Source organism: Podarcis cretensis (genome assembly GCF_951804945.1).
Source record: "Podarcis cretensis genome assembly, chromosome: 4".
In the NCBI taxonomy this organism is placed as follows: Eukaryota; Metazoa; Chordata; class Lepidosauria; order Squamata; family Lacertidae; genus Podarcis; species Podarcis cretensis.
This window is the reverse complement of record NC_137173.1, coordinates 100,268,693-100,292,204: the sequence shown is the minus strand read 5'-3', so window position 1 is coordinate 100,292,204 and position 23,512 is coordinate 100,268,693. Positions and strand designations below refer to the sequence as shown.

At 41.6% G+C, this 23,512-nt stretch overlaps 1 long non-coding RNA gene across 1 annotated transcript; it reads right to left on the bottom strand.

Moving 5' to 3' along the window:
* Positions 1–13,373: 13,373 nt before the first annotated feature.
* Positions 13,374–15,597, bottom strand: LOC307214452. The gene is made up of 3 exons (XR_013838106.1): positions 15,253–15,597; positions 14,294–14,393; positions 13,374–13,881 (listed from the first exon to the last, which is right to left on the bottom strand). It is a non-coding gene; the product is annotated as an uncharacterized lncRNA (long non-coding RNA).
* Between the last annotated feature and the right edge of the window lie 7,915 nt (positions 15,598–23,512).

Below are 23,512 nucleotides of genomic sequence, written 5' to 3'. Positions count from 1 at the left end.
CAATATATGTATGTGTGCAATTTAATAAATAATTTTATTAATATAACTAACTTATTGAAAAGATACATTCTGCGACATTTAGGCAAAGCTTTAGCTTGTTCCCAAGTACAGCTAATTTGATGTTTCTAAAGACATGTAATTTCATTTCTGTTGGCACTGGATCTTAGGGTGTGGGGAAGAAACTACTACTTACTGTGTTCTGTAAATACTGTATGAGGTGAAAAACGATTTGCTTAACAGAAAGAGCTTTTATAAAGATAAGATACAATAAAATTGCTCAAAATGGGAAAGATTAAAAATGTGAATCAACATTGTTGGTGTCAAAAACAAAAGCACCAGTACTCAGTTATTTCTATTAATAAACACTTAAACTTCTCTTCCACTTGATTGTATTATTTAACTCAAGATAAGAAGACTTCAATGTAAGGCTTGATAGTACTTGAATCTTTGGAATTTGTAATAAGCTCTCAGCTCTCTCACACCCACTTTTTCAGAAGATCTGTGTGTGCGTGGAAACCAAATTCATACTTCACTGAAGACATCTGGTCAGAGCTCTTGGAACTTGGGATGAGGGAGAATTTTTTTTTTTAAAAAAATAAATTTTATTAACCGGCCAATCAAATCAAATCAAATCAAATCACATAAATTCTGATTTACAAAGCCGAATTTTAAATTTTGTTGAGGGAACCCATATTTCAAGATCCGAAGGGGGATTCTGATCATCTTCTTGCCACTGCGTTAATGTCCAAATCAGTCCAAACAGAGTTCATAATTCTATCCAGTCTTATCTTGCTGTTTCCACATCACATCTTGTTCATATATTTTCTCTTTTTTCTTTATGATCTCTTCTGATAGTCTCCTTAAGCCGATAAACACCAATAATAATCCTGTGTGAATTTTCCCATTCTTCCAATCCTCAAATCAAGATGGTTTCCATATATCATCACCTTCATAGATAACAGCGCTCTTTCCATAATTAATTACAGAACTGTCGTTCTTAAGTCCCACTGAGGAGTTTCACCCACAATATAAAAACAGCTCTATTTCTCTATTTCTCCTCTCAGACTTAAGTCCTCCGACAGAACTTCCCAATATGGCGACGGCACTATTAACTGCGTCATTCCAAAGCCCTTATACATTCCACGCTCTTCTCAAAACATGCTTTGGTTCGAAAGTTTATCTCCACACAGCCTTAAATCCACAGCTTAAGTCCTTAAAACGACATTTCTGGCTGGGGGGGGATTCTTGTTTAATCACATAAGGGAAAGAAAGGAAAGTTTTTTTCCCCTCCCCCATCAGTCCCTTTGCCATACCGAGTCTTGGCGTATCTTCTCATGATTTATACTTGTTCCTCCGACTCATCTTATTTTATCAGAGATCTCTTCTGTTAGCAGTCTTTACTCCCCCTTCTTCCTTGAAACATGTGCATTCGCTTCATCCAAATTGTTTCTTTTGAAGTTCTTGCAGCTAGTGGCACAGATCAGAGACGGCGTCCAGGAGCGCCGAAATTCCAGAGGAGGGCATTGTGCCTAGTGCCCCCATCCCCACAAATTCGGGGGTGGTATAGGGCACAGCAGGCAAGGGCAGTCCCCCCCCCCGCAATCCGGGGGGGGGGGGTAGGGAGGCTATTTACTCCCATCACAGCCTCCAATTTACCTCGTGTGGGTTGGAGAGATGTTATTGTCAGCCATCTTCTGATGCGCCCCTAGTGGTCCCTCCGGATGAGGGAGAAATTAGTTTCAATTCACATTTAATATGCTTACATATAATGAATTATGCTGAAGTCTCTGATGATTGGATGCATTATATCAGGGGTCAGCAAACTTTTTCACAGGGGGTCGTTCCACTGTCCCTCAGACCTTGTGGGGCGCTATATTATATTTTGAAAAAAAAAAAAAAAGAATGAATTCCTATGCCCACAAATAATCCAGAGATGCATTTTAAATAAAAGCACACATTTTACTCATGTAAAAACACGCTGATTCCCAGGCCGTCCATGAGCCTGATTGAGAAGGCGATTGGGCCGGATCTGGCCCCCGGGCCTTAGTTTGCCTACCCATATATTATATGGTGGCCTGGGAGAAACCCAAACTGGTTTGCATGTATAATCTTACCAAGGTGTCATCTGAGTCTGTTTGTGAGCAATAGTGAAAACAGTGCACAAAAATGCATTATAGTAGCGTTAATTGTGGGGGGGGGGGTTGGGGGGGATATATATTATGCAGCAAAAATCCGTGCAAAGATGCTGATAGATTTCCATGAGAACTTTGTTTTAAAAAGCAATGCAATCTGATGTGGAAATGTGGAGAAGTGAATTTAAGCGTGGAAAAACAATACACAGAGAGAAACCAATGCATGGCCGCTTTAAATCTCCCAGGAGCGGCCATGAAGAGAGCCTAACTTAAGGGTTGCTATATGTCTGGAATTTCCTGGACATTGTCTGGGTTTAAAATGGGGGGGGGGTCTGGGGAAATCTGGATGCATGGCAACCCATCCCAGCAGTGCCATTTTTACCCATAAAAATAGCTCAAAAATGGTGTGTGTTTTTGTGATTTTGCCAATTAAGCTCAACAACTTTGCCAGAAAAAGCTCCACAGCTTTTCTGTCTGGATTTTCACTGTTTGAAATACGGCAACCCTAGTCGGACCTGCCCCCTGAGAGGTCCTTGCCTCCAAGCCTGCTTGCCATTGGCCAATTTGCAGGCAGGCTTGGATCCGAGACACCAGCCAGCGAGGTGAGCTTCTAGATGTCCCTGGCCAGCAGGACAGTCCCAGGCACCGGGCCCCCCGCCAGATGAGGGTGCCCGGAGGCTTTGCTGCCCTGCAACACCACTGCATCTGAAGGGTCAGCAGACTTACATTGCTATATCTATACTTGTATTTTGTTTGAATCCTTCGTAGTGACTTCCCCAGTTGGCTTGCTTAAACATGTTTGAATTCATTGTCTTGTTATTATTGACCTTGAGTAAGGGAACCTCCTAATTTTCCCAACAAACTCATTAGTTCCACTGCCAACGTGCTGGGTACACCCACTCTGCCCCTGATCTTCCTATGTTGAGTGGACAGGGCTGAAGGCACCTTCGAAGTATATTCAGCTAAAAGCTCCCCATGATCAGGAGGCATCTAAGGATGTTCAGCTGAATGTGCTTAGAAGCTCCCTTCAGACCTTCCTGCTCAGTGCAGGACAGTTGGGTGCAGAGTGGTCGCACCCAGTGTGTGCCCCCTGTCTAAGCGTCACCTGAAGCAAGCTAGTGTCTTTTCATCCCACTAGTGATTTCACTGAGGAATATTCAATACTCTTCCAAGACCTAAACACAGCTTAAAAAATTATTCCCTGAACTCACCCCATTTTTATATTATATCACCTGCAGATCCCTGGTATGAGTTAAATACAGGCCATGTCGGCTCAACAAATTTATCTATCACAGTCATCAGTATTAAGATTTCAGCCCACCTCATCCCATGTTATCTCTTTCAGGAGGCTATACTGGTTTAATCCAAATTATTCCTCTTACTATTTATGGATCACATTATAAGTCTTTGTCCCTTCTTTCTATCCACAGTTGGATCAATATTCTTGCACATCAAGAAAAATACCAAAGGGTATGTTGAGAAACTGGAGAGAGGAAATGCAATTTATTCTGAGTTCATTTTCACAATTTTTGGCATGTTGTGCAAAGCTTCTTCTAATGTGCTAGAGATTTCCATGTAGTTGAGAAACAAAATACTGGGTAAAATTGTTTTCAAAAAAGTGGGGAAAGAATAATCCATTGGGGTTCAGCCAGCTAATATCGCTGATACTGTTGCCTAGCCTTTGGGTAGGATAATTCATTAAAGCTGTGTGGGAAATACTATGCTCATAATAATATAAAATATTAGATTATAAAAAACAGTTCTCGGGCTGTTTTTTTTATTAGCTTTCCCCAGTGGACATCTGATTAGTACGGAGATTAATTGGGACCCAATTAATTAGGAAAATACCCTCATCCAAAACTCCACAGGTTCTTCCCTGCACACATGGGACTCTTGTGTGAGTTGGCTTCTGTTAGCATCCTTCATGCAAGGAAAAAAATGAATGTAAGCTGCCCATCATTGAAGAGAAGGCAGTAAAGCCCAGTGTGTGTGGAATGCACATTGGTGCTCTTCTACACAGGGTGTAAAGGGAGCTAGGAACTAGTGTTTTGGTTGGTATTCATTTTAGTAATGATAATGAGAGATGCTGCACATTTCTGTTTCTGGTGTAAATAGTTGGTAGTTGTTAATACATACCCTGAATAATATGCAAGTTTGAGTATATTATTATTAGATACACAGGGCTAGAGAAATAGTTACTGAATGCTTAAGCTGGTGCTCAGTTGATACCCAGTTGCAGATAACATGCATAGAAAATGCAGCAATGATTTTTATCTCTATTGTACATCGTCCTCTCCTCTTTGTTTTTTTGGATATATCAGATATAGAATCGCATAAGCTGTCATCTGCTTAATACTGGTAAATATTAATAACATTGCATGTCATCTATTAAACACTGCTAAAATATTCAAATACCATTATATGTCTCCAGTTAAATTCTAAATTCTAATGTATGCCAGCTGTCAGATACAACACACTCTTCCAGGTCATCCATCAAATCATAGCAACTACTAAATATTAAGGATGGGCAAATCCATCTATGTCCTGTATTTGTCACATCTACATTTGTACACTCATCGGAAGCCTATTCTGTCTTGCTTCTGCATTGATCTGTGGAACTTTTTTGCACAGAAATACAATTTAAAATTAAAATATTTAAATATAGTTTTCTACATGTATTTTGTTTCAATAGTTGTCATTTAAATCTCCTTTGATGCTATTTCAAACTGAGAACATGAATATTTGGAAAGTAGGAAAGCCAGTGATCAACCAGCAAAACCATCCAAACTACAGGAAGCCAAAATAATTGACAAGTTACTCCAAAATAATTCATAAATTACTCCAGTGTAACTTATGTCTGTTCCAAACTCTGCGCCAGATTAAGTCTGGAAGAGGGAAAGTAAGCCATTAAAATAGTTTACCAGGGTAACTTATGCTGGGTTGCTAGGTCACATGATTGAAAAGAATTGAGTTTGCACTAGGGGTGAGTCTCTCTCTGCTCTGTGCTGCCCCCAGAATGGCCCTCTTTCAGCCCCAGCCTTAGCTGAGCCCTAACTGAGCCAGGATGGAAGACTTATGTCAGCGTATCTCTGGCTGAGCCAGGAGGAGGCGCTTCATCCAGATCAGCTGGAGTCCACCAGTTCCAAACTTGGCTCATGCTGGCAGATCTTGGGTTTGGATTGCTCTCTGTATTCTGCTCTCCACGTTAAACTGGGATTAGAAAGTTTCCATGATGGCTCAGCATGCCTTGTTAATGGATAGCAGTTTTGCTCACAGAGTCCACTGGCTATTGTCAGAATCCATCGGCAAGCTTTTGTGGATACACATGTGAGTAAGGGATAGGCCCTCTCTATTAGACTACCTTCAGCACATCCTTTCTCTCCTGGAAATCAGGAGACAGGAGTACTCCATCAGCAGTAAACAGCTGAGTATAGGAAGGCTCAGTAACCCAGGCCTGACTCCATGGGACTTCACTGGAGTGTTTTCTTCCCCAGGTGGGCTTGTAGCTTCTTGGTAATCCTGCACTCTTCCTTCTGAGTCTGACAGTATATAAGGCAAGGATTCTTGTTGCCCTTTCTCCCCGTTCCTCAAGTGAGATATCATAGTTGCATCACTGGAGGCACTCCTGTTGCCCAAAGGCTTGCTGACTCGTCTCCCAGGGTGAGCCCCACCTTCCAGGACCCAGATATTTCTCACTGTCAGCTAGTGTCCTGCTTTTCTTTCTGTCCTCCTCACTTATTCTGGGCCTCCTTTTAAGCTGCATCCAAACTGCTGTCTCCTCCTGTCTCCCTACGGATCAGGGATGGGAAAACTTTTACAGCCTGAGGGTGGAGCAATGGCTATGACTTGTACCTACACTCCAGCCATGCAGAAGCCAGAGGTTTACATACACAGGCTCCATCTTCTGTACTGATAAGAAAGATGCTATTTTAGGGCACTTTACAGCCAATCCAGGCATGGGGGGGGTGTTCATGGATGAAGGAAAATCCCAAGGGCCAGAGGGCCACATCTGGCACCTGCAATTAAAGTTGCCCACCCTTGCTGTAGAGCATGCTATTCTGGCTCCGCTCCCCACCTTTGTTAGCGCCTGATCTTGTGAAAACTGTGCTAAGAGGTTGGGCCATCTCAGTAGCAGGAATCTGCCCACAATGGCAGGGATGAATCCAGACTCAGGACTGCAATACCTCAGGGATTGCCTCCTTCCATATGAACCTACCTGGACCCTGAGATCATCTTCTGAGACCCTTCATTATGTGCTTCCTCCTTGAGAGGTCCGGAGGGTGGCAACACGAGAATGGGCCCTCTCTGCAGTGGCTCCCCATCTGTGGAATGCTCTCCCCAGGGAAGTTTGCCTGGTGCCTTCATTATACACCTTTAGGCACCAGGCAAAAATGTTCCTTTTAAACCAGGCCTTTGGTTGATTTGATTGGCATCCTATGCCTTTTTAAAATGTGGGGGTAGGGTTGGAGGGGGTGTTATTGGGATATTGTTACTTTTATTTTGATTATGTATTTTGCATTTTGATTTTATTTTGTGAACTGCCCTGAGACCTCCAGGTATAGGGCAATATATAAATTCAATAAATAAGAAAGTAAATTAATAGCAGTAAGAACTTCACACACGCACACACACAGAGAGAGAGAGAGAAAGAGAGAGAGAGAGAGAGAGAGAGAGAGAGAGAGAGAGCCATGTCCCATCCTACAGCTCTATTATATTCAAACTTAGTTGCATAGCAGTGCTACCTGGTTAGCATAAAAATCCTTAGTTCTCCTCCTTGAGTTTTTCTAACCTTCTCAACAAGGTTGCCCCCTATATAACAGCTAATGACAATGTTCCTTTTCCGCTTAGCTGAAGCCTCTGCCCCGGTTTTTTGATTTTCCAAACTGTACTCCAGGGAAATCCCCTCCGAGCTGTCCTGGATGAGAAAAGTCTTCATCACTATTGAGAACCATTTTTCACACTTGCCAGTCAGCTCTTGCAAAGATACACATCCCTGCCTTATATGTCACATAGATTCTGTGCACTATAAACAACTGCATCGTATTTCTACCAGACTATGATAAATGATGTTAGGATTCCGTGGTCCAACTTATATGGGAACAATGTCAAAATAGCCGAGGGAGTTCAGAACTGTTACAGCTGAATCCTACAACTTCCCACATTAGAAAAGAAGTGCTTTAGGGCGGGACATACCAATTACTGTGGCAGCACAATATCACAAACCATGATGGCATGTCTCTGTTGCAAGGGTATTAGGCCAGTTGCTTTCAAACTGTGAGGGCACCCAAGGCTTGGAAGCTTACTAGATCAGTAATAGCAAGCAAGCTTTCCTGAAATACAACTTGTTCACTACCAAACTCGTTTTGAAGACGACAGTGGAAGACAGGTTTTTGTTGTATCTTTTCTAAGCACAGTTAAACTGTGAGATTTGTTACCACAGATGTGATTATGGTTTCCGCAGTCTTAACTTATCCAAAGTGCTCACAACCCCAGAATGATAGTCAAACAAACCTGGAAGAGAATCTGCAGGCCTCAAACATGGTAGATGAAGCCTTACTGGATCAGCAGCTGCAAGGGGAGCTGCAAGGGGTTAGAAAACAAAACAAAACAGAAGGCCATCTACAAAGGACCCAGTAAGGATGCCAGACACACTGACTGCAGGGAATAAAAGCAAAAATATATCTTGCCATCCTCACATTGGGGCATGAGCTGAGTGAGGGAATATCAGAATTTAACCACTGGAAGAGTTTCCGTATAAGGACAGGTTGAGGCAGGAGTGTGTAACCTATGGTCTTCCAAATGTTGCTAGACTTCAACAGTTATCACTGACTATTGGCCATACTGGCTGGAGCTGAAGGAAGCAAGGATGAGTTGAACATTGATATCTGTCTCATTATAGGTCTGTTCCCTTCTGTTTTGTACTGATTTTAAAGAAAAATACACAAAAGCTCACATTTAAATTGTACGCATAAAATACACTTTAAAAGTTAAATATGTACAGTGGTACCTCAGGTTACATACGCTTCAGGTTACAGACTCCGCTAACCCAGAAATAGTACCTTGGGTTAAGAACTTTGCTTCAGGATGAGAACAGAAATCGTGCTCCGGCAGCACGGCAGCAGCAGTGGGAGGGCCCATTAGCTAAAGTGGTGCTTCAGGTTAAGAACAGTTTCAGGTTAAGTACGGACCTCTGGAACGAATTAAGTATTTAACCCGAGGTACCACTGTACTTTCCAATGCTTTCCAATACATTCATCCATAAAATAAGCATTTTATATTTATCTTGTACTTAAAATATACATGTATATTCTGGTTTCTCTTCAGATCACATAAATCATTTGCCATTTACATAGAATATGTTTGTATGTGCACTTTCCACACACCAAATCTGTATCAGGAAATCCGAAAGACGCATATAATCTAACCGAGAGTTGCTTTCTGATGCCCAAGCATGCACAGAAGCATAGGGTTGCTCCACTGCAAAAAAAAGTAGAGCAAAATAATTCCTCCTTCATCCCTATATGGAAGCTGAAGTTTAATAATATTTGGAGGTTGTCAATAAATTGGCACCTACCAGCACATGTGGCGGGATTGTCCGGATGTATTAAGTTTGCGGGTCAAAGGCTTGTGCTGGCTAGAATGGAAGTTGTAGGAAAACTGCTTTTTCTCCTTTCCCCTGCCATAGGATTTCTTTGTTAATTTCATCTCCATTCACCACAGTTGGATGGTCAATTATTTCCATCAACTCTTGCGCTGATCATTGACCGTAATAGTAAAATTTAATTTGATTTCATTTGAATTACATTACCTCCAGGGGTGACATAGTTTTGTGACCAGTTTTCAGGAGCATATCAGGGGAACAGGAAGGCTTTGAATCCTGTGGATCCAATGATTTCTCTAAATTTCTCTGTCATGGCCCTTTTAATAGCTCACTTGACATTGAAGCACTGGATGAAACTTTCCACCAGAGGAGGACTCAAGTGGCAAGCCTCCTTCTCTGACCGTAGGTCTCCCTCTCTGACTATAGAGAGGGAGTTCCATGTTATTCTATAGACCCTGAGCAGCTCATCTCAGGGATTTAGGATTGTTCCCCTAAAGACTGTGATGGAACATGTTACTGACAGAGGGATAGAGAGAGTTCAGTTTGGTGGGCATAAATTATGCAGGCCTGCCCTAAATTCACTGCTTTGAAGGGGAGTACCTCTGAAATCAAGGGAATTTATATTTGCACATGGTGTTTTCAGATTGCGATATAAGATAGTACATTTTACTATTGAAAGAAGTGAGACATGTGTCAACTGATTTAAAGATAGATGATTATGTAGCTTAAAGTGATGGCTAGAGTTATTTTGAGGTGAATCCAGATGATTCTTCCTGTGCTACTTTAGTCGGACAATATTTTGATGGTTTTTTAATATTAAGCATTGTTGTTGTTTAGCCATTTAGTCATGTCCGATTTTTCGTGATCCCATGGACCAGAGCACTCCAGGTACTCCTGTCTTCCACTGCCTCCCGCAGTTTGGTTAGACTCATGCTGGTAGCTTCAAGAACACTGTCAACCATCTTGTCCTCTTGTCCCCTTCTCCTTGTGCCCTCCATCTTTTCCAGGGAGTCTTCTCTTCTCATGAGGTGGCCAAAGTCTTGGAGCCTCAGCTTCACGATCTGTCCTTCCAGTGAGCACTCAGGGCTGATTTCCTTCAGAATGGAGAGGTTTGATCTTCTTGTAATCCATGAGACTCTCAAGAGTCTCCTCCAACACCATAATTCAAAAGCATCAATTCTTCGGCACTCAGCCTTCTTTATGGTCCAGCTCTCACTTCCACACATCACTAATGGGAAAAGCATAGCTTTATACAGACCTTTAACTATATGGATATTAAGCATACATACTTATTTACAGAACATACAACACATAACAAAATGTCCGACTCCTTAATTCTGTAGCATTATTTAATAGATAAGTAATAGAAGCATTGCTTGTATTTTGATGGAAGTTTTAAAAGGCCAATGGAAACCCTGTTAAGTTGCAAGAAAACTTATCATTATTCTCTCTGCAGCAGTTGATGTAGCATAATGCTCGATTACTGTCGCAGTTCATTTCTGGAGGATTCATATGGATGTAAGCAGGAAATTACTTAAAAGGAAATTACCCATTACCTGCAACTATTTTATTACTATGCTCCACTACTATTACATGGATGACAAAAACTTAGGAGACAGAAAGAATGTCTTCACCCTTCACTTGCTATCAAGGTTTGAAACTGCCTACATTTTTAGCCCAAAGCAGAGGCATTGCTAATTTTAACAGGCACATTTCATTCTCATTATATTGCATAGCAATACTGCTGGTGGCAATATCCACTGAATAGCAAAGAACAAAGCCCAGCTATGCTAAGGGGGACAAAGGGTAGGTCTTAGTGCTGGGGATATGAAAATGAATACAAGATAAATTTGTAGTGCTGATTTTTTTTAAAAAAAATAATAATCTCTAAACAGACATGTTAGAGGAGAATGACAAAAGATGGAGTCAGTTCAAGGATATTATATACTTCACCATAATGACAAAGACTGTCACTCATCAAAACAATGCAGAAAAGTCATATAATTTGAGTTATACAGCAATTTAGTGGACATAGGTGCTTAGAAATGAGGTAATTTTAATCTGTTTTAGTATTTTAACTTTTGTATGATATTTTTTGTAAACCACTTTGAGGTGTGTTTGGGTTTTTTTTTACAATCAAGCAGTATATAATTTTTATGAACTAACTAACTAAATGTGTCTGAGAACTACACTCATGCCAATGGACAATAAGAGAAGTACAATCCTATCTTGAAATTTCACTTTAGCAAGGCTTTGTTGAGAACCTCTGACTCAGGAAGAAGATTCTGGTTGATAGCCATGAGTTGTTTGGAGTACCAGCTCTTCCAGTGCCCCACAAAAAAGATATTCTGGTTTTAGTCAAAATTTGTCAAATATTTCTCCTATAAAGCAAATTTCACAGCCTAAATATATGCAAAAACACTCTAGAAATTATTGAAGCTGTTTTCCTGTCCCTCAAAATTCTTCTCATGCTTTCGTGTGACCTGGATTTCAGTTTAGGTGAAATAGCAATTCCAGAGAAAATACGGAGGAATGTCTAGGAGGAATGTCGATACAGGGAAATGAGCCAAACAGCCATGGACTGGAATGGAACGTTATAAATTGGAACAGTTTCATACCTTCAGTTTATCTAACCGTGGCAGACGGTTTTGATAGAATGCCTAAACTAACCGTCAGCCAAACAGGGGATGGTCAATCATAGAGGAGGGTTAAGGTCATTCCTGCTGGCCCTAAACCTAACCACACACTGATCCAGCCATAGCTGTCAACTTTTCCCTTTTCTTGCCAGGAATCCTATTCGGAATAAGGGAATTTCCCATTAATAAGGGGAAATGTTGACAGCTATGGATCCAGCTCTCTTGAATGGTTCTGTGTACAGGGAGTTCAGGCATATAGGATCCCCATGCAGGGACTTCTGCATTTTGCAGGGTTCCAGATAAAGCACAAAGAAGATGCTACATGCAAATCATTTGCACTAACATAGGATCTGGGTAGATTAACACAGATCAAGATCACAGGCATGGCAAACAGTGGAGATCCTATTCCTTTCCACATATAAACTGCCATGTTTTGCTCAACTGAATAGCCCAGTCTGTATTCTGGGATCTCATATCCACAACCTAGGAAATCAAAATAAATATTTGGTCCTTTAGATGTCTGACTTAAACTCCTCACTATTTCACTCCTTGTTCCTATAGACTTCATAAGAAGCATAACTGGCTTCAGAGAGTGCAGAATCTAGCACTCCATGTGCCGTTTTTAAACAAAATGCTGGTTCTTTGTGTTACGTGCTTTAAAACAGTCTTCCAATTCAGCAGCAGAAGCAACGTTTTATTTCTGCTAGAGAAACATGCAGCCAAAACAAATGGGGGATTATCCATAAGTATATTACACTTCAGGAGAGAGTGGGGATTAGCAAAGTTGTGATAGTTTGTTACAAAGGAATCACAGAATGAATAATTGACTGGAATGTGATGCAACACAAAGAGCAGAACTGAGGCTAACAGACTCACCTCAAATCTCGCCTCTGTTATGATCTCACTTCACTATATGGTTTGACCCCATAAGAGCTGACTCAGTCACTTCAGTCTACAGAACCTGCATTTCTTTATGTGCCACACAGTGTCTCTGCTGCATTTTTGAGGAATCTTCCCTTTAGTGCGGCACCACGTGTACTCCTGAATGCCCGTCACTCTTCTAGACGCCTGCTGGACTCCAATTTTCATCAGCCCAGCCAGCATGGCCAATAATCAGGGATGTTTATAGAACTATAGAGTTAGAAGGTGCCTTGAGGATCATCCAGTCCAACCTTCAGGAATATGCAACGACCCCATACAGGGATTGAACCTGCAACCTTGGCATGATTAGCACCACACTCTAGCCAGCTGAGCCATCTTCCCATCCAACCAAACCTCACTTATTCCTGATTTAAAGCTTTAACAGGTCAAAACAAGCACTCTAAATAACAAGAGTGATTGGGTTGTATTTATAGGATCCTTGTATGGGTCAATGAAATTTATTTCTGCATCATATTTATATTGCATTTTTTCTTCCCTGGAGCTCAGGTTGGCATACAGATGTTTCCGCCTCCCCATTTTCTGCTCACAGCAACCCGGTCAGTTTTGTTAGTCTAAGAGTCCATCAGTGGCCCCAAATCAGCTAATAAGCTTCCTAGCTGAATGGAGACTTGAACCCTATTCAAACTACTGTAAGTCACTGGCTCTTTGACCTCATTCTCTGAGCTCTTTGAAGCCTGATCATTATACTAATACATTTGCCCTGCCAGTACAACTTCAGAAGCGTTAAAGATGCATAATTTTTTGTTATAAATCCTTGGTGAACTTTCTATGTTAATTAAAGAAAGAAACATTTATTTACATCTTACAATTGGAGGCATACGGAGGGTGTCAATGTGTGTGACAAGTTCTATTTCTAAGAGTCTACAATAGAGTGACAGGTAAGAAGGGATCTAAAACTATCACATGCTTTAGGAACAGTTCCCGAGTAATTACAAACATGAGCTATAATCCTGAACACTCCCGAACGAGGAAAACCCCAGTGAATATGAAGCCTATAGGCCAATTGGCACAAATGTTCTCAAAAGTGCTTGCTTCTCAGTTCACTTCCAACTGTTCTTCTTCCATCTGTTAGTACCTTTAATTAATTATGTTATCCAATGGCATCTGTGTGTGCATGTGTGTGCGTTAAACGACATTGAAACAACCCTCCAAAACCCAGTATTTGTCTTTTCTGACACAAAGCCTGCTGCCTTCATTTCATTTTCTGCACTGAGAACATTTATTTTAATCCACGGTTTTCTCTTCTTTGTACCTCTTTGTCTACACATAGGAGGGAGGAACATTATAAAGGAGCCTCACTTTCATATCTCCTTGAACGAGTTAACTACATTTTTTTTTAGCTGTCTCATTTTGAACACTTAACTGTCATAGGGCAGAGCATGGACCATTTCATACATTTTAAAATAATACATTGTCTCGTTGGCGATAGCACTGTCATTTGTTTTCATTTTGCTGAGATGTCGTTTTCTCAGATTGAAATATATATTAAAGGAGAAAAGTCCAACTTTCTGGGAAATACAACCAAAGATTAGGGTTTGATTTTCATTATAATTTGATGTTGAGGATCCAACTAACGAACAAAAACAGCAAAGTGTAAAATATGGGCATGATGCAGTCAAAGTTAAATACTTATAAGACGAAAGGGACATCTTTAATTCATTAATGATTTCAAATGAAGAGAGCATATCTCTTTCTACCTCTTATTGAAATCAGTGGATTCAAAATAGATCATGGCTATATCATGCCCAAGTCAAAATAAGTGGTAAGTATTGATTTGCACAAATTCATAGAAACAGAATGTTACAGTAGGTAAAAATACACATGACTGATTTGGGTAGAACAAATTCCATCTCCACCCAGCAAATGTGTTCCAGAGATAATGGCGAGTCATTTTGACTGAGCAGAAGTCTACTTGCATGAGGCTGCCCACATATATAAAGATTATTATTCATATTATTCCTATATGGGCATATCATACTTACAGAACAGTAATATTCCAGAGATGTGAACAGAAGGTTTTAAATATAGTCTGCTTCTGCTGATGCAGATTATTTCTTTGTCCCCAGTTTCCAGAGAATGTATCTGTTGTAATTAATCCAATCAGAAGCCACATATTAACAAAAAGCTCAATTTCATTTTTTAAAATGATATCATTAACTACATACACGCACACACACACACACAAAATAGACCACAAGTGGCAGCTAGAAACTGAAAATTTTAAATGAACACTTCCTCCATATCCATCTCTTTCACGTCAAATAAGAAGAGAAAAGCATGTTTGAGGGAGATAGTGTTATGGAAAGAGCTTCACACGGAACTGCCTGATTCCCCTAAAGCTTATTCATCAAACTAGATTTGGCATAATGTGTTCTAGTGATTTTCACAATGTTTTAATGTGCAGTGTTCCTTAAAATTACTGCTATGATAAAGCAGGCACAGTTGCTCATTTGAAAGAAGCAGCAAATAAGAATAATGGAAAAAATCTAATGTTGATAGACAACAAGGACATTTGGTGGGCAACTGGGAACAGTCGCAACACCATGTGTGGAGAGCTATCAGCGATACCCTCTGTTTAGTAATGAACAATCTCTCTGGCCAGACTGAGACATTTCTCTCGAAGAGGAAAACCTACATGCTAGAGAGACCTCCAGCCTCCTTAATGCTTACAATCATCTCAGCTATGTTACCCACATGATGGTGTCACTCCATCTATGGGCAGCAAAGTTATGTCACTAATGATGCCCTCTACGCCTCATGGTTCTTGGCCTCCAACATCCATACAGTGAATGTAACACAATCTGGAACCCTTATTGCTCAAGGTTTCAGAATGTGGGGCAACTTCTGAAATTTGTTGGTGGTGGTTGTTTCTGCATTTCTTATAGCGTTGGCATTGTATACTACACAAATATCTGTGTAGTGTACACAAATATGCGTGTACCTTATTTGCAGTCTCTTCTGCTCACTAAACAATTGTCTTTCTCACAGAATGGGGAAGGATGTAGGGCTGCTTGCTCTCGGAAAGGTTTTCTTATCCCAAGTGTTGCCTGTGACAAAACAATATTGGTTGCTTTTTGGGTGCAAAATAACATGGCTCTCTCTGTGTGTGTCCATAATCTGCAGAGGAGGGAGGAAAAGTTTCTGGGTGGTATATAACTTGAATAGCTGCAGCTGACAAGCTTTTTAGCATAGCTGCCAAGGAGACGCTATTGGCAAGAGAGAAATTCCTATTATATTCCTCTAATGTCACCATTAAATTCTTGTGTGAAAAATTTACTTGGAAAGTGCTATTACCTCAGTACAGACAGCACTCACTGTTGCAATTACTGCTTGCTGTGTTTTGGAGAATATTCCTCTCCACTGGGCTTTCTTTTATGTTTTCTAAATAAGTTTGGAGCTAAATTCTAGTGCAAGTAGGAATCCTCAATGAAAATATTCTTATTTAATATGCAGCATGGTTACTCAATTTATAGGCCCAGAATAAGAGGTTGTTGGGACGTGGGTGGCGCTGTGGGTTAAACCACAGAGCCTAGGGCTTGCCAATCGGAAAGTCGGTGGTTCGAATCCCCACAGCGGGGTGAGCTTCCGTTGTTCGATCCCTGCTCCTGCCAACCTAGCAGTTTGAAAGCACATCAAAGTGCAAGTAGATAAATAGGTACCGCTCTGGCGGGAAGGTAAACGGTGTTTCCGTGTGCTGCTCTGGTTCACCAGAAGTGGCTTAGTCCTGCTGGCCACATGACCCGGAAGCTGTACGCCAGCTCCCTTGGCCAATAAAGTGAGATGAGCGCCACAACCCCAGAGTCATCCACGACTGGACCTAATGGTCAGGGGTCCCTTTACCCTTTAAGCGGTTGTTAGTTGATGAGCAGGGTAACTCAAAGCTGGATAGGAAAAGCACAAGAATAAGCAATAACAACTGGAGACAATATTTAAGGGACCAATCCAATGCACAAGAACCTGACATAAAGCAAGTTGGAGTAAGTTAAGCCAGTGTAAAGTTACAAGAAAAACTGGGCATTTAGCTGGATCTGGTGTAGACAATCTTACTTGGTTACAAGTGATCATCAAAGAAGAAAGAATAAGATTTATAGCAGTGTGACATTCTCTGTTTACATACAGAAACTGAATGCATTCCTCCACAATGAAAACACCCACCCAGATTCCAAAACCTTTGTTGTGAGTCCTGCACTTCGTTTACACACTCATTCTGAGCTTTGTTTAATTGTCAAGATGCAAATCCTATAACTGTTTCACAGCTGCTTCCATGGCAGTTGCCACCTTTATAGTTTTGTCTCAGGTCAGCCAATAATTGCTTTTGGGTTTTTTAAATCAACAGCTCCTCCACACACAAATCTGTCTCTCGACCTCTCTTCCAGAACGTTCATAAAACAACAGCGTTCAGTAAGTTTTGTTACTTACTCCTTCCTTCTCTTTGTGTTATTTCTGTTTTCTGTGCTTGAGCTTGCTATGGATTTTGTTGCTCGCTGCATTTGGGGCCGGGCAGGAATTTCCCACTAGGCCAATTGGCTCTCGCCTGGTGCTTTTGTCTGCCTCACAGCAACTGTCACAACTTTGGGTGGTTTGGCATTGGATGAGCCTTGGTCTTTGTCAGAGAGAAGGTTGTAGCCCCTGCCTGCCCCATTATAGGCATTTGGGAGGAGTTGCTTCTGTCTAGATGATCTGGCAGGGCCACAGCACTCCTCAAGGCAGCAATCCTGTGAGGGTGTTCCTATTTGATGTAAGTCATAGGCTCCCTCTCTTCTGGGCTGACCCTACAGGAAATACTTCCAGCAGGCAGGCTGGAGGTCAATGGTTGTCCCCAATGTGTATGCCAAACCTCTTACATCTGTAATAAATAAAAATTATGGCATTATTTTACCTGAGGTATGTTGTCTTGTCTGGTAACTCTACATGAGACAGGGCAGCAGGTGATGTGGTACCTGGGCACATAAGTGGATAAGAACAGTTTATCTCTTCCATTCCGTTTCCCAAAGAAACTATATTATTTACTACAGTGGTATCTTTGGTTAAGAACTGGAGGTCTGTTCTTTACCTGAGGTACCACTTTAGCTAATGGGGCCTCCTGCTGCCGCCACACCGTCACTGCACGATTTCTGTTCTGTTTGTTAAGAAGCAAAGTTCTTAACCCAAGGTACTATTTCTGAGTTAGCAGAGTCTGTAACCTGAAGCGTCTGTAACCCGAGGTACCACTGTACTTAGGAAGTCTGAGTCAGGCTCACATAAGGGCTACACTAGACATAACATTGAACAAATCTTTGCATTTTGTGCACAAGTTTTAAAACAAACTCAAATAGCATCACTTCAGCTATTTATTTTAATATAATTCTCGAGATCACAGCAAATATGGAGGGGCAATTTAACCACTTTCTTCCTTTCTGCAGTCCTGAGCAAAAATGCTTCTTCTGAAGCTACAATTTGCATCGGGAAAAGCTGCTGTTAAATCAAACTATGCACCAGACATTCTTGCCAGAGTCACAAAAGTTGTTGTTTAAAAGGAAAGGAAAGGAAAGGAAAGGAAAGGAAAGGAAAGGAAAGGAAAGGAAAGGAAAGGAAAGGAAAGTGAGACTATATGAGTGACTTGCCTATTGACAACATTGGCTACAACTACCAGGATCTAAAAAAATGCTAAGAAAAGAACCGTTATATAGTTCTCAAAGCAAATTTACCTTGATTGCTGAACAATGCCCCCTGGTGTCACATTTTATAATGCATTTTAACGGTATAATTGACCTGTGTAGCTGAGTCCATTTTTTAGTTAATATGAGAGAAAAAAGAAACCACAACTTCTCTTAAAAGATATTAATGTTCAAGGGATGTGTAAAGGTACCCCTGCCCATACGGGCCAGTCGTGTCCGACTCCAGGGTTGTGCACCCATCTCACTTAAGAGGCCGGGGGCCAGCGCTGTCCGGAGACACTTCCGGGTCACATGGCCAGCGTGACGAAGCTGCTCTGGCGAGCCAGCACCAGCGCAGCACACGGAAATGCCGTTTACCTTCCCGCTATAAAGCGGTACCTATTTATCTACTTGCACTTAGGGGTGCTTTCGAACTGCTAGGTGGGCAGGAGCTGGGACCGAAAGACGGGAGCTCACTCTGCTGCGGGGATTCAAACTGCCGACCATACGATCGGCAAGTCCTAGACACTGAGGTTTTACCCACAGCGCCACCCGTGTCCCACAATGTTTTAATCCTAACTAAATCTTGCTAAGAATAGTGTCATTTCCCATTGAGCATGCAGCCTGTGAAATGTTGACCTTGTGTACTTCCTGATCTGCCAAGCCTTTTATCTTCACAAATATCTAGGGCCTGGAGGGTGTTATCCAGCACCATAGAATGCTTAATGATGACTCTGCCCCATGAAGGAAATTGCAAGGCACAGAAAGAGCCCTCTCCCAATGGGAATACAGTGGTACCTCGGTTACCGAACGCCTCCATTGTCGAACATTTTGGTTCTCGAATGCCAAAAACCCAGAAGTAAATGCTTCCGTTTTTGAACGTTTTTCAGAACTTGAATGTGTGATGCGGCTTCCACTGAGTACAAGAAGCTCTTGCAACAAATGGGAAGCCATGCCTCGGTTTTCGAATGTTTCGGAAACCGGTCTTCCGGAACGGATTACGTTTGAGAACCAAGGTACCACTGTATATATATGTGCTGTGCAATAGGACAAAATGAAGAATTCAACAGGTGTCCAAGAACGCAATGTTAATGTATCCAAGAAGGCCCTTCCTGACTTACAATGTCAATTGCTGGAGCTTATTTTGAACCAATCAATTAAGCAAATACTATAAGACCTGAATTAGCTATATTGATTATTCCATAGCACAAAGTAGTATGTGCACACATATGCAGTCTTGCCAATTTTCCTGTCACATTTAGTTAGAATTACTTATACATACTTTAATAAGAGATTCACTCTTTAAAAAACAGTAATTAAAATGAGTTTTCTAGTGCTTTGAAAGAAAGATGTATTTTGGAGATATCGGAACGCTTTTGTGAGAAAAGAGGACAACAGATAAAATGCTTCATGTAATAGCCAATAATTCTGCATTCATTTAGGAATATTAAACTTGGGCTGCAGTGCTATAGCTACTGGCCTGAAAGCAAGCCCCATTGAACTCACGTCTGAGTAAATGTACCTAAGATAGGATTTCATTCTTATTTCCATTACATTATTTCCATTTGTGCCCTCCAGCTCATTTTTGTAGGCTGTTAAAAAGGACTCTTACTGGCCAGTTCACATATTCATGTATATGTTCACTAGTCAACATTTGATAACAGTTGACTGTATGAACTGCTTTCATTGTCTTCCATATTGTGAGGTGATACAAAATGAGGTTCACCCAAGGCTTGATTATTGCTAATTGAAAACGGTAATATTTGATGTCCATTTTTGTAAGGACCCAGGCATGTGCCAACCTCTTTCTGTCTAGATCAGTGTTCAACTCTTGGAATCTTTATTTGTGAAAGGAAATTAAGATTCGTAGAGCAAGAAGACAAGATTCACAGGCCATGCTGGCTAAATTCAAAATTTGACTAAAAATAAAGAAATGCATTTTAAAAGAATTGTTGTCATGGCTTTTAATCCCCTATAGCAGGGGTGGGTAACTTTTTAGCCATGAGGGCTATCCCATCATCAACTTCTTCCTTCCTTCCCCAGTGATTGATGCATGGAACAGATAGGGAATGTACCCTTCTTCCCATGTAAATTGTGTTCCTCCCAATCCATGGGTAGGAAAACTGCGGCCCGGGGCCAGATCCAGCCCAATCGCCTTCTAAATCCAGCCCACAGACAGTCCAGGAATCAGCGTGTTTTTACATGAGTAGAATGTGTCCTTTTATTTAAAATGCACCTCTGGGTTATTTGTGGGGCATAGGAATTCATTCATTATTACTTTTCAAAATATAGTCTGCCCCCCCCACAAGGTCTGAGGGACAGTGGACTGGCCCCCTGCTGAAAAAGTTTGCTGGCCCCTATAGCAGCTGTTTGTTGGGCTTAGGGAGCACAGGGTGAGGAGTGAGTTTGGTGGCAATTGTGAGCTGCATGCAGGCCATGGATAGCCTACTGGTGCCCTATAACAAACAGATATTTGTTTGTTTGTAAGGACTGAAATGCATGTGGCTGAATAGGGATTTTGACCCAGGTTGCTCTTGTTGAAGGTCAGCACTGCAACTGCCTTATAGCGTACAATCTTTTTTTAAAAACCACCATATTATGTTAAGGAGCTTTAAGCCCTCAGTTTGCATAATTTGTAGGTTTGTGATTCCCTTAAAATAAAAGTTTTAATTTTCAAAAACTCACTATATTCCCTTTTCAAAGTACCAGTGTCTGGTAATTAAAGTACAAGGCACAAGTTGTAGTTTTTTCCCCCTCCAGAGTTTTCAATTAAACCCACTATATAATTTTCAATTAACTCCACCATATAATTTTATGTTTTCTGTCTCAGTGCTTGTTTCATATGCACAATACCATGGCCAGACTGGAATGATGATTGAACTTTTCGCACTGAAAATGTGAAAAGTATGCCTTCTCTTTGGAGATTTCTTTTTCATCTAAAGGCAATTCAGTTTACATCAGGAAGCCCCAGATAATATCAAAATATGTTGAGCTAAATGCAAGCAGACAGGAATTGGGTTGGAGTGTAATCAGAACTCTTGTTACAAGAAAATACTGTCAGATTGGTTGCTCAGAATTTATGTGCTTGGTGCAGCAGAAAATGGAGCCTTCCATGAGCTTTAAGCCTTGGTGAAGAGCTGAAGGAAGCAACTGCATATTTATGTCCCCTGTGATTAAAAAATAAAATAAAATAAATTGTGCACCAGGCAATACCACACAGCCCTAGAATGAACAGACTTGAACAGATCGAGGGACCATGGCATTGCGGCACCGAGGAGAGAAGGGTTAAACTGGAGGTAAATGCAGAATGCAGATCTGTCTAGCATGTAAAGACAGCACCAGAGAGAGTGCTTGGGCCTTGCCTGGTACAGGAACACTGGCATTAGCCATACAGATGAGAGCAGCTATACTATATGGGCAAAACAATCCTACACACTCAGGAGGTCGAGGTCTGCGGTAGAACATCGGATGTACCCATAGCCTTGCCAGAAAGGGGATGGGGGTTGCCCCATACTGAGTCAGCCATTTTAAAATTTCCCCCTGCCACTGACACAAACTGGCAGAATAAAATCTATGCCAGTTACGGGCAAACATACATTTTCACCCCCCCCCCCCCCAGCCTGTGAGAGATGTAGTGATTTAACACGCGCCTATGGTTGTTCTAATCTAAGTTAATACAGTGCCAGGTAGATGCTAGTGAGAGGCTTGAGGACTTATATTAAAAGTGAAAGTGAAAAAGATCTATGGGCCTCTTTGAAGTGTCACCAAACATCTCCCTGAATGTTTTACCAAAATTCACCTCTTCCCCGAACCCCAAACTACAGTGATTCTCAAACTACAGTCTGTTGAGTCCTAGAGGATATACTTTGACTTGGCTCCTTTGTTGTGATTGGTTGAATGTGAAATCAGAATAGAAAAAGAATATCTGGGCAAGGAGAACCATTCTTCAAATAGATGTTGAGCAGGTGTCTTCATATGTTACTTACAAAGACCGAACATTAAATGTGAGAAAGCCTTGTTGATATCACATTATTTTAGATTCAATTGGACCTGTAAATAAAGTGTTCTGGAAAAAAGTAGTAGTGTTTTGTTAAGGACATGTTTTATGAAATCAAGGTGGTAGGGAAATAGATTGGCTTTATGAAAACAGAGGGCACTTAATCCCCATAGTTTTATTGTCTGATATTATGCTTTGTTCTCCTATAAGATTTTGACCATGGGCAGTTATTGCTGGCTGCATTCATTGCAGCAAGGCATTTTATGTTATATAATGTGGCATAATGCCAATTGAATTCGATTTTACTCCTGCATTAGCTATGGCCCACAACAGAATATACAATACTGAATGATATAAAATAATAAAAATCCATTTCATAAACATTGTCCCAATAAGTAAGGGAGGAAAAGGTGCTGATAAATTTATTTTCATCATAGTCATTGGGATGGCAATTCACATCATGGGAGTCAAGAACAGCAATATAAGGTTTGCTGACTTTTAAAATATACAGACACGTATTGCTTAATAATAAACTTTTCTTTACCAAGCAGAAACTCGGGAAGACATTTCGTGGAATCATAGTGTTGGGAGATACCGCAAAGGTCATCTCGTTCAACCCTCTGCAATGCAGGAATCTTTTTTGCCCAATGTGAGGCTTCAACCGACGACCCTGAGATTAAGATACGCATGCTCTACCAACTGAGCTATCTCAGATTATCATGTTAAAGCTATGGTTTTCCCAGTAGTGATGTATGGAAGTGAGAGCTGGACCATAAAGAAGGCTGATCGCCGAAGAATTGATGCTTTTGAATTATGGTGCTGGAGGAGACTCTTGAGAGTCCCATGGACTGCAAGAAGATCAAACCTCTCCATTCTGAAGGAAATCAGCCCTGAGTGCTCACTGGAAGGACAGATTGTGAAGCTGAGGCTCCAGTACTTTGGCCACCTCATGAGAAGAGAAGACTCCCTGGAGAAGACCCTGATGTTGGGAAAGATGGAGGGCACAAGGAGAAGGGGGCGACAGAGGACGAGATGGTTGGATAGTGTTTTCGAGGTTACCAGCATGAGTCTGACCAAGCTGCGGGGGGCAGTGGAGGACAGGAGTGCCTGGCGTTCTCTGGTCCATGGGGTCACGAAGAGTCGGACACGACTAAACGACTAAACAACAACAAGGACAGTTTAAAGAGAATGTTCTAGAATCCCTTTCTCTTCAGTGGCGGAGCTTCATGCTCTGGCACCGGGGGCGGAGAGCAGGCGGGGGTGGGACTGGCGTGCAACCTGGGGGCATGGTGGTCCGCCCAAAGGTGCGGGGCATGTGTCCTGGGAGTGGAGGTGCTGCCCGCAGGCGTGTGGCACGCATTCTGGGGGCATGGCACGCCACCTGCGGGGGTGGGGCAACCAGCATGGGCGGGGGGCAGCCGCGATGGAACCCCACAGGGATTGCGCCTGCTGGGGCAGTGCGCTCCCCCCGCCCCCTCTTCCTCCGCCAGTGTTTCTCTTGCACCACATAAATGGGCATGAGTACCACTGGCAAATTTTCCTTCTGCAACAGTAGTTGATATTTAATT